This window comes from Dermacentor variabilis, chromosome 11 (assembly GCF_050947875.1).
Source record: "Dermacentor variabilis isolate Ectoservices chromosome 11, ASM5094787v1, whole genome shotgun sequence".
Lineage (NCBI taxonomy): Eukaryota > Metazoa > Arthropoda > Arachnida > Ixodida > Ixodidae > Dermacentor > Dermacentor variabilis.
The window spans coordinates 93,912,419-93,928,290 of record NC_134578.1 but is presented as its reverse complement, the minus strand read 5'-3'; positions in this window follow the sequence as shown (position 1 = coordinate 93,928,290).

The window sequence follows — 15,872 nt, the reverse complement described above, 5'->3', positions numbered from 1 at the left end:
TTGCTTCTGGCAAGAATGGGGCAGTTTGACACATTTTCGACGAGCTGTATGTTTGTGTTGGCGTGTCCATGAGTGACAAAAACACCATAAATCACCTTAGACGGCAACGCGAGAGCCGACGAAGCAAAAGATCGATTTAATGCTTCGTTGTCCGAGCCGTCCAGAAGGATGTGCCGCCGTAGATCTCCAGAGCAAACAAAGAAATGGCAAAAAAAAAACGATGACCAAAAGAAAGTACGTTCACCAGTGGGAGCCTATAGATGGCCGAGACCGTAGAAGTCGGCTGTACGGGGCAAGTACAGAACACACAGAAGAGGCTGCAGTCAGCGTAACGACCAGGTCTCGACGTGGTGCGGCCGGCCGCCTGTTGGCACGCGCGTTCGATCGCAACAGATTGCACGCCGTATTATACGGGAAGGGCACAACTGCTCGAGGGTATATCGATGACGGAGCCGTTTCGACGTTCCCCCGTTAGGAACGTTCATTTTCTCTGCGCGCCTAGACAGGACCATAGAGTTTTCTGCAAAGCAGTTCCTGGCGGGAACTCTGGCCTTGCGATCGCTCGGCTACCATGGACACGAGGAGTATGTGGATTTGTCTAATCTTCGTACTTTTGGCTTTAGATGTTTTTCTGGCGATGTTAATTTATTGCGAGTTACTTTGACAAATTTCCCACTGCCAATAATTTTCAAAACGCAGCAAGACAATAATCACATCGCGCGTATATGTAATCATAGGCGGTGTCCAAACCCACGTCCCAGGGGAACGCGCCCACTACATTTAAAAATGCGAATCTTAAAGGGTATGCTTTTGTTGGTTGCATGCGGCACAAGCAATGTCGCGAGCCGGAAACACGTCATAGACGTCGGGTTTTGGACACCATCCCTTCTTAATTTGTTGGATTTATACCGCAATATAATGTTGAAAACGATCAACCTGCAAAGTCGCATAGCCGTTTCGAATCACAAGGGTGAAGTCGAGAGAAATCCATGAATTGCCCATAATTCCAACACATGCTTGCTGAATCGCTATGCTTTGAGCCCCTTAGGCGCAAGCTCCACAGTCCCTTCTACAAATTTTATTATATCATTTGATGGTGGACACAAACTCTGCTCTGTCCTGCCCTCTATTTCTTTTCTTCCGCATCTTCGGCAGTACGCTTAGAAAGTGTCAGTAATGAGTTTATTCTTCGCGTAACCAGCACTTCCTCCCTCGATGTTGGCATACTGTGATATAATAAAGTTATATAATAGGGCTTTAGGGGTGACACGTCTACGAGTCCGCGCACGACTTCAGAAGGCTTCAACGGCCGTATCAATATACCTAAGAAGGCAAGGCCTCGAGCTTTCCCCTGAGAATTGTGCACACGTTGCGTTTACTCGCAAAGACATGGCCCCGTATGCTTTGCGGATTAATGACCAAACTGTACGATACAGACGAACGCACCGCTTTCTTAGCGTCATCATCGATAGGGTCTTGTCTTGGAGCCCTCACGTCTCGTACATGACAAAGCCTTTGGCCGCCATCGTGGACCTTCTTCCATTTCCCGGCGGGAAGTCTTCGGGCGCAACAGTACCATGAATGTTACAACTATATAAAGCACTGTTTTTGGGCTTCCTGCGGTACCCAGCTTACCTGTACTAGGAAATACCTGCACTACAAATATCTGCAAACTTCAGAGTGTGCACGCACAAGCACTCAGAACTTGTCTGAGTCTTCCTAAAGCTACGTCATCGATTGCGACAGTGGCCATTGCCGGAGACACTCCTTTGACAGTCTATATCGATATAGATGCGTGCCGCTGAGTTTAAGTGAAGCTTTGTAATTAGCACTCATCAGGCCGCCATTGGAATCTGAACCTGGCAACGTTTAACGTTAGAACGCTATCTAGTGAGGCCAGTCTAGCAGTGTTATTGGAGGAATTAGAGGGTAGTAAATGGTATATAATAGGGCTCAGTGAGGTTAGGAGGACAAAAGAAGCATATACAGTGCTAAAAAGCGGGCATGTACTGTGTTACCGGGGCTTAGCGGAGAGACGAGAACTAGGAGTCGGATTCCTGATTAATAAGGAAATAGCTGGTAACATACAGGAATTCTATAGCATTAACGAGAGGGTGGCAGGTCTTGTTGTGAAACTTAATAAGAGGTACAAATTGAAGGTGGTACAAGTCTATGCCCCTACATGCAGTCATGATGACCAGGAAGTCGAAAGCTTTTATGAAGACGTGGAATCGGCGATGGGTAAAGTCAAAACAAAATACACTATACTGATGGGCGACTTCAATGCCAGGGTAGGCAAGAAGCAGGCTGGAGACAAGTCAGTGGGGGAATATGGCATAGGCTCTAGGAATAGCAGAGGAGAATTATTAGTAGAGTTTGCAGAACAGAATAATATGCGGATAATGAACACCTTTTTCCGCAAGTGGGTTAGTCGAAAGTGGACATGGAGGAGCCCGAATGGTGAGACTAGAAATGAAATCGACTTCATACTCTGCGCGAACCCTGGCATCATACAAGATGTAGACGTGCTCGGCAAGGTACGCTGCAGTGACCATAGGATGGTAAGAACTCGAATTAGCCTAGACTTGAGGAGGGAACGGAAGAAACTGGTACACAAGAAGCCAATCAATGAGTTAGCGGTAAGAGGGAAACTAGAGGAATTCCGGATCAAGCTACAGAACAGGTATTCGGCTTTAACTCAGGAAGAGGACCTTAGTGTTGAAGCAATGAACGACTATCTCATGGGAACCATTAAGGAGTGCGCAATAGAAGTCGGTGGTAACTCCGTTAGACAGGAAACCAGTAAGCTATCGCAGGAGACGAAAGATCTGATCAAGAAACGCCAATGTATGAAAGCCTCTAACCCTACAGCTAGAATAGAACTGGCAGAACTTTCTAAGTTAATCAACAAGCGTAAGACAGCGGACATCAGGAACTATAATATGGGTAGAATTGAACAGGCTCTCAGGAACGGAGGAAGCCTAAAAACAGTGAAGAAGAAACTAGGAATAGGCAAGAATCAGATGTGTGCGTTAAGAGACAAAGCCGGCAATATCGTTACTAATATGGATGAGATAGTTCAAGTGGCTGAGGAGTTCTATAGAGATCTATACAGTACCAGTGGCACCCACGACGATAGTGGAAGAGAGAATAGCCTAGAGGAATTCGAAATCCCACAGGTAACGCCAGAAGAAGTAAAGAAAGCCTTAGGAGCTATGCAAAGGGGGAAGGCAGCTGGGGAGGATCAGGTAACAGCAGATTTGTTGAAGGATGGTGGTCAGATTGTTCTAGAGAAACTGGCCACCCTGTATACGCAATGCCTCATAACCTCGAGCGTACCGGAATCTTGGAAGAACGCTAACATAATCCTAATCAATAAGAAAGGGGACGCCAAAGACTTGAAAAATTACAGACCGATCAGCTTACTGTCCGTTGCCTACAAAGTATTTACCAAGGTAATCGCAAATAGAATCAGGAACACCTTAGACTTCTGTCAACCAAAGGACCAGGCAGGATTCCGTAAAGGCTACTCAACAATAGACCATATTCACACTATCAATCAAGTGATAGAGAAATGTGCAGAATATAACCAACCGTTATATATAGCTTTCATTGATTACGAGAAAGCGTTTGATTCAGTCGAAACCTCAGCAGTCATGGAGGCATTACGGAATCAGGGTGTAGATGAGCCATATGTAAAGATACTGGAAGATATCTATAGCGGCTCCACAGCCACCGTAGTCCTCCACAAAGAAAGCAACAAAATCCCTATAAAGAAAGGCGTCAGACAGGGAGATGCGATATCTCCAATGCTGTTCACAGTATGTTTACAGGAGGTATTCAGAGGTCTGGAGTGGGAAGAATTGGGGATAAAAGTTGATGGAGAATACCTTAGCAACTTGCGATTCGCTGATGATATTGCCTTGCTTAGTAACTCAGGAGACCAATTGCAATGCATGCTCACTGACCTGGAGAGGCAAAGCAGAAGGGTGGGTCTGAAAATTAATCTGCAGAAAACTAAGGTAATGTTTAACAGGCTCGGAAGAGAACAGCAGTTTACGATAGGTAGCGAAGCACTGGAAGGGGTAAGGGAATACATCTACTTAGGGCAGGTAGTGACCACGGATCCGGATCATGAGACTGAAATAACCAGAAGAATAAGAATGGGCTGGGGTGCGTTTGGCAGGCATTCTCAAATCATGAAGAGCAGGTTGCTACTATCCCCCAAAAGGAAAGTGTATAACAGCTGTGTGTTACCAGTACTCACATATGGGGCAGAAACCTGGAGGCTTACGAAAAGGGTTCTGCTGAAATTGAGGACGACGCAACGAGCTATGGAAAGAAGAATGATGGGTGTGACGTTAAGGGATAAGAAAAGAGCAGATTGGGTGAGGCAACAAACGCGGGTAAACGACATCTTAGTTGAAATCAAGAAAAAGAAATGGGCATGGGCCGGACATGTAATGAGGAGGGAAGATAACCGATGGTCACTAAGGGTTACGGACTGGATTCCAAGGGAAGGGATGCGTAGCAGGGGGCGGCAGAAAGTTAGGTGGGCGGATGACATTAAGACGTTTGCAGGGACAACATGGCCACAATTAGTACATGACCGGGGTAGTTGGAGAAGTGTGGGAGAGGCCTTTGCCCTGCAGTGGGCGTAACTAGGCTGATGATGATGATGATGATGATGATGATGAATTATCATCTTTATACACTAAACGCATACTTCGGCTCTTAAAGTGACGCAAATCATATGTTAATAAGAAGTATGGGCAAAATGGTGCTAATTATTGAATAACTGATTTTATGATTAATTTTGTTGAGTTAGCTTTTAGTCGCAAGAAAGCGTCAGTAATACTTTCTGGCGGACTAGTTGGCTCATACTTGAATTATAAACGTGCTGCGCAGAATACACAAGAAATGAAAACAAGCACAGTACAGGAGTTCACTGTGCACTTATGCAATACTAAAGAAATTGCAATGGAAAATCAGCTACAAGAAGCTAAGAAGATGCATAAACGATGCAGCCCCACAAGTCAGGCAACTCTCGTAAGTTTTAGTAAATCCAGCATCTGTCTCAGCAATAAAATTGACAGTCGACGCAGACTTCACAAATATTGTTGCATAAACTGATTTTTATAAATTATTCTGGTACATGTTCTCTTTCACCTATAATGCATTCATTTTTGTCAATCCATTAGGTGAGTCTATTAGAGGGATTTGCACAAAATGCAGGATTTTGCACTGCATTTCGCCCTTTATGTTTTAATTGCACAAGAATTTAGCGTTTCAGTGTTGCGTAAGCCACTCCGTGACGTCATTCTGTCCGCGATCTACTATAGGTCATTAAGCGCTGAAATATTACAGGAGGAAGTCCCACAGTTCAAGATTATAAGTGCGACCTACAATCTGCATAAAACAAAAACATAAATTACGCATATTTAAATAGATGGCAACACAAGGCGCGCATACAACAAGTGCAGTCTTAAAGCTATGAATAAACCTGATGAAAACTGAGAATATAGATAGTGCACATATCCTCAACATATGCGTACGAGCATATACTAAAATTACCAACATACTTACCAATGAATAACATAGTTCATCGGTACAATAAACATGTACGCTACAAATTGATTGAAACAATAATCAGCCCATACTCCCTACTTCTCTATTTCACTTATACTTACACGCACCTACGCTATATGGGTGATGAAAATCAACGAAAAAAGAAAGAATTGGTTAATACTGAACAATTCAAACAGAAAGAAAATGGTCGATGACGCGATGTTACACTTAATCGTTCAGTTGAAAAAAAAAGAAAGAAAGAAAGAACTCAGATAAAGTTGGAATGAATGCACTCAGTACTAAAAGAATGCGCATAGAACTTATTGCCATCTTTTATATGCCAGTAGGAGGTCAAGGGTCAAGGTTCATGACATGTCTTTTATTTGTCTGCTCACAGGTTTCGGGCTTTTGAGCACTATAGACCTTTTCTGACATTTAAAGATGTACTTCTTTGTCTATTGTGTTATTAAATAGTTTCGTAATTTCTTGTGTTTGAGTGACTTCACACATTTCTTGCTTTTTGCCTTTGTGATGTTCTCTGATAGGTGACATGTTCGTGGCGCGCTCATGTGACAGTGCCCAGCCAGCACTATCTCCCGATAACAGCATGTCCTTGCGTAGCCGTTTTAATAAGGGAAATGAATAGGGATGCAATCCATCGTAACAGGCAGCGCGAAATTGGCCAGGACAAAGGATGAGCGAAACACGAAGTTTAAGTTCGCGCTCGCGTTTCGTGTTTAGCTGATGCTTTATACTCGACAATTTCCGGGTGCCTGTCACCGTGTATCTCTACCAATTAGCCCGACGAAATTGCCTATTAATGGATGTAATGGGCCGAGCTCGGATTCCCGGAGGGTAAGAGTGGTCTTATTCGATTTAAACTGACTCGCCGTGGAACAGGATTCTTGCAACAAGCTCCCGAGCTAGGCCACACCAAGGGCAAGGTCTTAAGAGATTCTTAAGGAGCGTCTACATCCTTGAGCAAGGTCGCTTTGTGTCTGTGCGGCCGCTGCGTGCAAAATAACAAAGGTAGTGCGGCTGAGCGCCATTGTGCCGATATTGTTCGGCGACACTATTACGCAGCGAAGGCTGAAACTTACATTTCTTGGGAGCTCCGTTCAGCGAAGGCAAGCAATACGCGTTTTGACTGCTTGAAAACGGAGAGTTGGCTGCTTCATTCAAAAGTGAAAGCAGGTTTGCCGAGTGGCAGTGGTGGCGGATTAGTCCGGGCTGCTGCCTCGATTCCAAGAAAGAGCAGCGGCCAATGACCCCCACGGCGATGCACGGCGACGTAAACTGGCTTTCCGAGGAGCGGGGACAATGTAGGGACGGACGGTCGCTACACTGTTGTTTACATTGTGAAAAGCCGGGAAATGTGGCAGTGACGCCATGCCGAGGAGGCCGAGCGGAGTATAATACCGAACGTGTACTACCCGAGCTGGAGATAGCTACAGAACTGCTTGTTGGCCTATTTGGCGCTTGCTAAAAGACATGTTTTTTTTTTTTGCCGCAATTGAACACTCACAAAAGGAAGACCCGCCTGTGTTGTCTCTATGTGTCTTTCTTTCGTGAGTGTTCGATTGCGGCAAAAAACATGTCTTTTAGCTGGACATAGCAGTTTAGTGTGCTTTCGGCACGCGTTAAATAAGACCAGCTGGTGAAAAGTTGAACTGGAGTCCTCTACTAAGGCGCCCTTCGCAACGCTCCCCCACCCACGCAAAAGAGAAAAAAAACGCGAGTCGAGCCCACGACCTCGCGCTTAGCAGCGTTATACGCCTAAGCCGCTGAACCAATCACGGCGGGTACCTCATAAGCAGCTGTGCTGGCGCCAGGACGTTAAATCCCACAGTTTAACCTCTAACAGCAGAATTAGCCAGGGCTAGCCTGCAAACCGGATGTCTCCTCTAGCCATCGATCCCTTAAAACTAAAAGAGAACACTTGTGCGTGGACACAACAGCTCGCAGTAAGAAAACGTGCCAACTGTGGAGTCGAGTATTACCGCGAAGGTAAACGCAAAACGATTTCGTGGGAACCAAACTGCACGAGAGTTCGAGAAATATTACGCGCCGACAGCGTCGCAAACCGGCGGAGCTGCGGCAGGCGTAATCGCGGTCCTTTGAACAGCGCGCACACATTCCTGCAAACACAGTGCGCATAGCTAGGGACACGGCTGACTTGTTTTGAGAGCACAATGCGTCCCTGCTGTTGTACACAACGGGCGATCGGCGGAAGCGGTGCACAGCGAAGCCAGTGGCAACCAACGTGCGACTCTATATCACGCCGGTAGTTGCCGGCGCCATTATAAAAGCGACCTTGTCGGTGCCATTATAAAAAGCGTCAACACAAGGCGCAGCGACGACACGCTCAATCGCACGGTACGGGCGCGCGTCATGGTGACAATCTATTCAAGCGGACTCGAGAATAATACATCACAGCGCGGGGAGCAAACGCAGCCGCACCGGAATGTACGAACGCGCTGCGTCTACTTTCTCTCTTGTTTTTTTTTAGATCTTTTGCACTGGCTGAAGTGCGAATGCACCTAAAATGAGCCGTACAATGAGCTATTGTAAAAACAAATCTCTTGGCTGAGTCAACAACAGCGAAGCAAGCGTGACCGGCGGCGATTGAATAGGATGACTTTGCCGTGCTAGAAAAAAAAGCACGGTAAGCTGCATTTATTCTGTATTTGTATTCTTTCATTTTGATGTACGGGGTGTTTTTTTTTTTTTACCATACATAATTTTTAAAAATTACGGTAGATAGTGTAATTGCAGTACTCGATCTCAATTAGTCGGAGCGGAGGACATTACTCGCATTGGGAATCGAAATGAATAACTGACAAATTAAAAAGAACAACAAATTAACGTTCTTTTAATTGGTTCACGGCCCATATTGCTATTCAAGAATTCTAACTAGAGATATTGCAAGGCATATCCATTTAGAACGAATTTTAAGGATCTCATGGTTTTCGAGATAGCCCCCGTGAAACTAGCGGTAGAAATGAATGCGCTAAGGCTACACTTGTTTTTTTTTTAACAAACGGTCGTATTATGCACTGAAGCACAACAGCAACTAGAACGCGGATGTATGTCGTCGCTCACTTTGAGAATGAGCGGCTCAAAACTGGTGTCAGGTGGAAAGTTGGTTCAAAGTGGATCAACCTCCGAACGTACCGCTTGCAATTCGTAAATTGCAAAGTGTGCGGCAAAGTAATTAACTAAAAAGGTAATTTGTCAATGTTTGGTAATTAGTCCATTATGTATTTTGATTTTCCCGTACAAGTAACGTCGGCGTCTGCTTATTTTCGCTGAATGACTGCAATTACGCTATCTGCCAAAAGTGATTTCGTTCTCAAGTTTTGCACGATCCAAAGCAAAACACCCGGTATATAACTCTGCCTGAAGTGCTAAGATTGCAGATACATTATACGTGGCGACTACGTTTTCTTTGTTTATTTGTTGAGGCCGTGAAGCGAAACTCCTGTTCATACTATTCAGCCTGAAAACCAGAGTTCATTGTTGAACACGGGCACTTGAAAATTTAACTGTACGTCTGGCCTGCCGCTGGGCAGCTTAGTATGGTAAGCATGGAATCCCAGAATCCAAAGTCCCCAAGTTTATTTATTACAGTGCGTTAAGGGTAGAAACTATTTTAACACTAAGAAAATAAAAATGAAATAAGAGAAATGCTACGAAGTTTAACAATAAAATCCCCACATGGGCTATGTCAGACCACTAGCGGTCTCCAGATTTATTTTGAGTTCTGTAAGTTGGCTGCAAAGCACAGCATACGAGTAGTTTTGCATTCTGCTCCGAGCCCTATGTCGACGTCGGGAATCGAACCAGCGACCCCGCACGCTGCCACATAACGCCATACTCACTAAGCTGCGTTGGCGGATACTAACAAGAAAAAAAAAGGACATAGAGTAAATGAACCACATCACAATGTTACCTGGTACTTAGTGCCGCTATTGAAGGACGTTGTGAGGAGAAGAGGAAGACGATGTGACGTTGGCATCGATCAGCGGTATCGCTATGCCCAGTACTTCCGGCTTACGCATTATCCCTGCACATGTACCCCTGTAAATATTCTTCCCCGCAATATTTGATGGAAGTGCTGGGTAAAGTCGCCACGACTCGGATCTGCAGCTCCGCAGCGGACAACACGTCTGTTCCGCTGCTTCTTTCTTTCTTTCTTTTTTTTTGCGTCTACGCATGCTCGCAAGTCGCTCTGCACTCAAGATCATTCCAACATGTCCAACCACTTTACCTAAACTAGCGACCTGTTTAGCAGCATCTCTCGCGAATAGCTCAGCAGGATTACACGTATTCATTCCTTGCGCCAATTTAGCTATTAACGAAATAGTTATACCTGTCAATGCGGTTGTAGATATTGCGGAAGGACGGATAACGCGTCAGTGCATTGCATCGACTGCGATTCGCTTCGAATATTGGATTCTGGCTTCCTATACAAGCAATCTCGAAGACAATTTGTAGCCAACATTTCACTGAAAATCAGCAGGCTCCGCGTTGGAGTGACCTCTGCGTCACAACTGATGCGGGGAGGCCAGGTGAGATGCGTCGAACGCTTTATCGTAGACTCGGGCGTAGACGGAGACCAGCCGCGGCCTCGACCAGCGGGCCAAACAACGGGCCAAAACATTCGGGGCCCAGATGTCAGCCGTCCCCGCACTCTCATGCGACTCACGCCGAGTGTCGGGGCTTTCGTGGGGCGCAATTTCCTTGCCTTCGATAGCAGCGTCGTGGCTCGCTACGACTGACGCGTACTTCAAGCGTTTCTTGCATTCCAAATTACTCGACTGCGTCAGACTTCATACTGCACACAACGACGGTCAGGTCCGGGTCGCTTCCCTACTTCCACGCGCAACGTTACAAAAAAAAAAAAAAAAGAACGAGATTCTTTAAATAAGAAAAGCGAGAACGAAGAAAATATCGTAAAGAAAAAAAAAGCTTGTCGTATCCAGGCCTCTGTTAATTTTTTTTATCGAGAAACACCGCGTGGCTAGGCGGAAAATAACAGCAACAAATAAGTCGTTAGTTTCGTTGATAACTAAATATGCTATTATTACCTTTTTAATTACTAACTTTCAGCCACATCTGCTTGCCAAATTGAAGCCGAGGACCGAGGAGTAGTCATGTCACGTCTACTTAGCAAGAATCCTAAGAATAGGGCCACCTTCAAAATTAGTTTTCACTTGAAGCTTGCTTCCTTTTGATAACGTATAACTGTGAGGCCGGGGAGCTCTATGAGTGCATTACCATTCCAGCCACGAAGGAGTGTACCCGCACTAATAGAAAGAGCACGCCTGGAGAACTAATGGAACGAAAGGGACAAGGCACAATTCAATTGCTGGAGCGGGATACTCATTCGAGCATTTATGACATGAAAAACAGAAGTGTGAAGTTGCGTTTCACCGTTTAATTAGATATCATCGTCAGAAAAGTTCTTAATATTTCTTCGCGCTCTCTGTCTGATTTGTTGTAGCGCGGTGTACCACATAATTTCCACTACGAAACGCCGCCGTTAAATGTCCCTTGGGGAAAACAGACTAGACATTTGAACGCGTGACTTAGGCTGTGAGGAAGAAATGAATGACCGTAACGCCGTGTAGTGACAGGCGGTCTACGAAGCATGGCGCGCTGAAAGGTCCCGGAGATTTATATGAGGAAACAGGGGTGTCGGCGGTATGCGTCGAAATCTCAGAACACCCATGTCAAGTTCCACATCCCCCAGTTTCCCTCGTCCCTGTACGGGAATGTATAACCGACACATTTCGGAACCATCGCCGCCAGGAAGTCCTATCCGCTGACTCGCCGCTTTGAAGCTGCATAGAGGCCAACCTCGTGCACTGGTTAACATAACTTAATGGCGGCTCTTTGGGGCTCATTTTGGGCTCTAGGGAAGAAAGCGCAGCCCGCGGCATAAACCAGGCGAGCGGCTTGTGGGGTCACAGCCGACCACTCCCGGGGGTCAATGCATCTAGACATCGTTCTAGCAAGTAAGTCTCCTCGCGCTCTCCTCACGTCCTTGCAGCACGGTGTGTTCCACTACGCAAATAAACGCAGATTGGGTGCACACGTGCAGACGCCTCCTCCTGCGCGAGCAAGACAATGAGCTGAGAACGTAAAAATCAGGAACAGCCGGACATTGCCGGCAGCAGAACGGACTGGCGATATGCGCCTTCCCCGATGCCCAGAGCGAAGGACACAGACAAGCGCGCGGAGCCGCTCGCCGGGCAAGCGAAAGGGGAGAATGACCTTATTTGCCTATTCCATTTATCAACATTCGGCCGACAACACGGGGCCGCTTTCGGTTCATTCACGAAGAGGAGGCACACCGGGCGGAGACGAAAAAGAGAAACAGGACGATGATGACGGGTCCCGGGGCCGACAAGTACGGAAGACTAAAAGAAGGCGAGATAATAACATCTCGCGATATGCCGGGCGCCTTCGGCCGGCCTCATAAATAAAACATCGGGACAGGCCAGCTATGTGCCCGCACGGTCGCGTTGTCGTCTCGGACGTGTCTTTCTCTCTTTTCCGCGCCTGCGCGGAGCGAGCGGAAAGAATGTGTCTGTGTTTACCGTGCCCTGCGTCACTAAGATACAGCAGCGTTAGACATGCAGGAGGTAGCGCTGACGCCCGCCAGGGATTCAAGCAGGGCATTTTACGGCGCTCTCAAGAGGCATCCACTTTCCACTGCACTCGAATGACATTTATCGTTGTCATTGTTGATGTTGCTGTTGTTATTAGCATTGTTGTTGTTATAACTATTGTACTTCGCATTCCAAGCATTGTAACCAGGGGTCATCCAAAATCAAAACGGGGGCTGACAGATGGAGTATAGTACACGTGGCATGACCGCCGCGACGACATCTATAGGCGGAACAGCCTGACGTCTCTTGAAAGGACAAGCCGCTGCCTTTCAACTACCCCATCCATTGTCCCCAGACTCGATGTCGCCATCTTAAAAGCTTAAAAATAACCCGACGTATTGCTGCTACGCTACTCAAGTCATTCTTTCAACTTATGTATCTTTTTGTTGCTTGCACACTGACCGGCTCACCGGCTCTTCTAAAACCACAAACGCACGCCGCCTGCGACACCCCTGTTGGCTCCCTATCCTCTCCCACCCACAACACCCCACCCTCCTATGTACTTCTTTCTTTTTCTCATTGTTTCTTTTTCTTCTTTTTTTTTTCTCTTTACATCTTTTTTTCTGCAGGCTTTCCACTCAACCACTCTTGTCCCGTCGTCTTAGATATCAGGCGTAGGCTTGAGACGTTAAGCGAAAGCGCTCATTTCCTTTTCAGCCTCGACCTTTAGAGCCAGCCGCCACAGACCACAACCGCGCGTGACGTCACTACGCTAACCCGTGAAAATTAACCTGCCAAGGATGACGAGGCCGCTTTCGACGAAGATAGGTCCTCCTATCGAAACGTTGGCCAGCCTTTCTCGGGCACCTTATCCCTGTTTCAAACCTTTATACCACACCACGGAACATTAGCCTTTTCACGTTCCTGCCTGTCATCACCAATACTCAACCGTACACCGAATAATGAGTCTTTATAAGGCTTATTTTTATAATGTCGATAACGTTCATAGCTCACGGTCATTGTTCTTCTCCGCGCTTTCCGCTGATCAACTTCAACTTGTTCAACTTCCTTTCTCTTGCGGTTGCTTTTGTATTTACCTGCTGTTTTGTTGTATACGAACTACGAACGTCAAATTAGCAAGCGTCTTCTGAGAGTGATCGCACCTGCTTATAGAAACATGAGAAGAAAAAGAGAGGGAACGAAGCACAATACAATTTGACACAACGCGTGACCTTACGTTACAGTGTATTGCCATGTGGGTGCTAAATCGCACGGTCAAGTAGCATGGTTGCACGTATTCCTTAATTATCTTCCACAATCCTTTGCCTGCATGATTTCTTGAACATCGGAAATAGAGTGTTGACTTGAATCTAGCCATCCGTGGACACTAAACATTTCCGCCTTGACTAACCACACTTACCTAACATTATCGGAAGAGGCTCCAACAACTCTGTATGAGTTTACATAATTCACACCCAAGACAATGGTGGAGAGAAGTAAACTCAAAAGTATTGCGTAACAGTGTCTTCACAGAACCCAGAATAAATTTGCAGTACATGCTGTGGATAAACAAAGCCGCCTGCTCGACTTTAAACAAAGTTTCTTTTGTAATGGCCTGAAATTATTCGAAGTCTGCGCGAAGGTCATTTACGCCTGTTCCTTCTAAATCCGAACGCACTCATTTCACACAGAAACATACCTACGTAAAGAGCCGCGCCACTCGAGCAGTTTCGCAACCGAGCAAGTAAAGGTCCGACCACCCGCCAGGCGGCGTAGCGATGTCCGCTTCCGCTTCACCTCAAACGTAGACAGCTTATGGTATACGTCTACTGGGCTACGTCCACGCATCGCGTTTCCATAGAGACGTCGAAGCTGCGCCGGTCATGTGCCGCTGGTTACGCCCAGACCACAGCGCGTTTCCACGCGTCACCTCGCTTGTGCGGTAAAGCGTTTCCTTTTCTCTTCAGAGATAATTTTGCTATTTCCTGCGTTAAGAACATGGTTGAATTATGGGGTTTTTCCGCGCCAAAAACGCGATCTAATTATGAGGCACGTCGTAGTGGGGGCCTCAGGAAATTGGGACCATCTGGGGTTCTTTAACCTGCATCTAAATCTAAGTACACGGGGTGTTTTCGCATTTGAACCCCATCGAAATGCGGCAGCCGTGACCTTAAGAACGTGCTTAGCAAGATGTTTGTTTATGCTAGGTGAGCATATTTTGCACGTGTAGCAATAGAATCTGAGTCGTGGCCTCCGTTTAACGTGCAGCCACCAGTTTGTTTTTGCACCAGTTATTTCCGGGAGGGCACGCGCATTACTTCCAACGCGTAATTTTCTAAAAGTCCCTCGCAATACCGTCGGTTTAAAGCACAGAATTTGTTATCCGTGACTCACCCGTACCGTCACACAAACGTTTCATTCGGCGCGGCTCGAGTCGTGTAACGCGCATTGGGGATGGTTTTGTGAAGGATGTTCACCTCCCTGTACATGCATGCTACATGCGCATGGCCAGGTTCGCAAGTGCCACCTTTAATTGACGCATTGTTTGTCATGGCTAAAACATTCTTATGGTAATGTGTGTCTGTCTGTGCCTTTATAAGGTATGTGATCCAGCACTTCTTCTGTTCGGTTTCCCATGTAATTAAACATGAAAATGTAAACTTTCTATTGCGATAGCAACTACGTGGGCACTCCAGGCGCATTTCTGCCGTCGGCGTCGCCGTGAGGTTCCGTATAATGTCCAAGGGCGATGAAATCGTCGCCGTGCGCCGTATGTCGTATGTGCTAGTGAAAGCGTGCGAGGGAGAGCCGGCGAACGCGGCTTAAATCTCGCCTGTGCGAGCAAGGAAAGCGGGCCGAAAGCGCGCCCTCTCATGTCACGCGCGAGGCATGCCATAGCTTGAGGCGTCCTCTATTGAGAGAAAGCTATTGCGCTGCACTCAGCCCCACTTTTCACCCCCGCCAATCAAGAATCTCTATCTTCATGTGCGCAGTACTTTCGACGTTCTTTCGCGTTGAAGCAAGAAATGTGCGAAGGTCAATTCGATCGCTGGTGCTGCCGTCGCGATTCCTCGCTCGAGCATTTTGACAGCGAGTTTCCGCGCGCATTGAGCGAGATGGGGTGGTGGTGGTGGTGGTGGTGCAGCAGGCGGGGTTAGCCTGGCATACATAGCCGGCAATTGTTCCGGCTGAGCCTCCTATGAGTGTCACTGTGTGTGTCACCAGGTTTCGAAGAGCCCGTTTCTCAAATGAAGGCAATCAGAAGTTGTCGTATTAGGTCTCATTCTATAACCGCTCCGTCTAACACATTTCGTTCAGACTTTTATGATCCGCTCTGTTGTCTAAGCGTAAGATTTACCTCGTGTTCATTATTGATCCTAAGCGACTTTAACTACCCCTGTTAATAATTGGGCACTGATTTCCCCTCAGTAATTAACAATTCGTCCGAGTGCTCATATTTCATCCATATTTGCTTGGACTGTAACTTAACGCAGCTCGCCCTTAAGCCAACTCGGTGCAGAACCACATTCTGCTAACATACTTGATTTAATCTTAAGGAGATCACCCCAACATCTATTATTCTGTTAAAATTCGAACGCGCTTACACGCGACGAGAGATCTTTATGCTTTGTGCGCAAGGATTTCGAAGAAATTTTAGCCAACACCTACTCTCAAGGAGAAATACCG